The following is a 2,551-nucleotide window of genomic DNA, read 5'->3' as shown; positions in this document are numbered from 1 at the left end:
GTATGATCCCGTGTTGTTCTTTGACACAACGAGATAAAATGAGCAGCTTTGAGTTAGTTTCACAGAGTGGTCCTTGATCTACAGCAGGACGGAGAGTGTGGCAAGCTCTGGGTCTGGTACTTGTGACAGAAAGGAGAATAGAAAAAGAGCCCTACTGCGTGGCTTTTGCAGCCTGGGGCACAGAGTGTACAAACGAATGTATATCCGTTGTCATTTTTATCCAAAAGTCCATTTTTATAATTTTTTTAAAATAAAATTTCACTGTCACTTGCGTACTTTTTATCTTAAGCAGACAATGCCAAACATGATGTACCTTTTCTTGATCATGAAGTTTAAAGATGAATTACCCTGCTTGGCCGGGACACCCACTGAAGTTCACAAGGAAGGATCTCTGTATTAACTAAAGAACCCCAGACAGGTCCGTGTTTTGACTTCTTAGGGTTTTAACACATTTATTGGTCACTTGGGTCGTACGCTCAATGTTTTTACTTTTATCTCATAATCTACAGTGCTGCAAGTAGATGTTATTGAGTCCATTTTACAGATTGTGAACTCGGGGCTAAAGGTTGATGCCAGGTCACTCCTGCTGTGTTTGCATCAACACACCCACCACCAACAGCGTATCCTATAGAAAGTAATGCGAGGTGTAGACAGACACGTTATTGTTCTGGGCACTGGGAATGCTGGGGTTTATGATAAGCCCTCAGAGGGACTCCCCACACAGGGAAACAAAGATGAATTACTTCTGGAAGGAGGTCGGAGATTTTGACGAGCTGAAAGCGTTACACATTGGCCATCGTAAGAGTTTAAATTTTGGGGTAGGGTTTTGAAGCTAGGAAATAGAAACAGCATTAATTAGTCTGTGAGAAAGCTGTGAGCTCTTGAAGGCTGGGAGTTTCTTTGGCTCATCTCTGCATTGAAATTAACGAGCATTTGCACATTGTTTGTTAAGATTCTGTTCTATGTGTTATATAGAACACCTCTGCAGGACATTACTCTCAGCCTCCCAATTTCCAGCACATGGGCGGGGGGGGGGGCACTCCGAGGTCTCTGAACAAGTTGCTACACAGGCACAACCGTACAGCAGCCCAGGCAAACAACATCCCTTTGAGCAGCTCCCGCCCCATTCCCAGGGAAGTGCCCCCAGCCAGAGACTCTGCCAAAGGGCCATGTGATCATTCCTCCCCTGTGGCTGATTGGACCCGGGGAGCCCGTCAATAGACCAGTAGCCAATCAGATTCTCCGTGGGGATTTGTTTTCATGGACTTCATGAAAGTACTTCAGTACTTGAAATCTGTACCAAAAGTATGGCCCACTTAGTTTGCTTCTAATCTATCAGGAAATAAGTGCAGCAGAAATTAAGAGTTCAGAAATTTGTATAGCTTGGGGGGCCCGGGTGGCTCAGTGGGTTAAGTGTCCGACTTCGGCTCAGATCACGATCTCCCAGTTTGTGAGTTTGAGCCCCAAGTCGGGCTCTGCGCGGACAGCTCAGAGCCTGGAGCCTGCTTCGGATTCTGTGTCTCCCTCCCCCACTGACACTGTCTCTTTCTCCCACAAAAATAAACATTAAAAAAAGGTGGGTTTTTTTTCATCTTTATAGCTTATTTTGACAGTTGACTATTATTGAATCTAGCGATAATAAAATGTGGTTTGTATTTTGTATGTGTTTTTCATGCCATTTTTCTCTATTTTATAAAAATACCACTATATGATGTGTTGGAAATTTTTAAAAAGTTAAAATTAAAAACCCACCTTGTCCACCAGTTTTGAGAAGCCCTGCTTTAAATAAATGCTTGCTTCCTTCAGCAGAGGAGCTCCAGGTTTGGTGAGTTTCCTTATCAACCAGCTCTGACTGAAATGTTGCAGGAGGCTTGCTTTAATTTGGTGATAGGAGCCGTACTTTATAGTGTCATGCGACAGCTTAAGACCATGACTTAGGCAAGGGCAATGGACTCTGAACCAAGGAAACACGACGAATAAGAACTTGTCAACAATACTTCAAACAAGCGAACAAACAAAAAAGGGTGGTTTTCACCCGGCTTCTCGTGGAGTCTTCCAGGACAGGGCTCCAACCTTCCCGACAGCTGGCCGTGACTTCCTCCTTGCTGACCTCCAGGCATCCTGTTAGAACCTAACTAACTGTAAAATTTTAAAAGCTGTAAAGTCTTCAAGAAAATGAAAAAGACAACTACTGAAGAACCTATCCTTTCAAGATAGGTTAAGACATGATGTAAACCGGAACATATAAACAGAACCATATGGTTTGGAATTAAGTGGCACAATAACTTAACATTTATAGAGCATTCAATCGCTTATGAAGCAATTTCACGTATTTTATTTATTTTTCACAGAAACCCAATTGAGTAGGCAGAGCAGATATAATTTGTTTTCCAAATGAGTACACTGTGATTCAGAAAGGTTAGTGACATGCCAGGGTCTCACAGAGCTGGGACACCAGTCCAGTCTTGGGACTCCAAAATCTAATGGAGTTTGTTCTTGCTTTGTCCGTCACTAAGATACACCATCTTCTGTGTAGGTCAGGGTTTCACAG

Source organism: Puma concolor, chromosome E1 (assembly GCF_028749965.1).
Source record: "Puma concolor isolate L17-30 chromosome E1, mPumCon1.1.hap2, whole genome shotgun sequence".
Classification (NCBI taxonomy): Eukaryota; Metazoa; Chordata; class Mammalia; order Carnivora; family Felidae; genus Puma; species Puma concolor.
Note: the sequence above shows the minus strand (reverse complement) of the source record.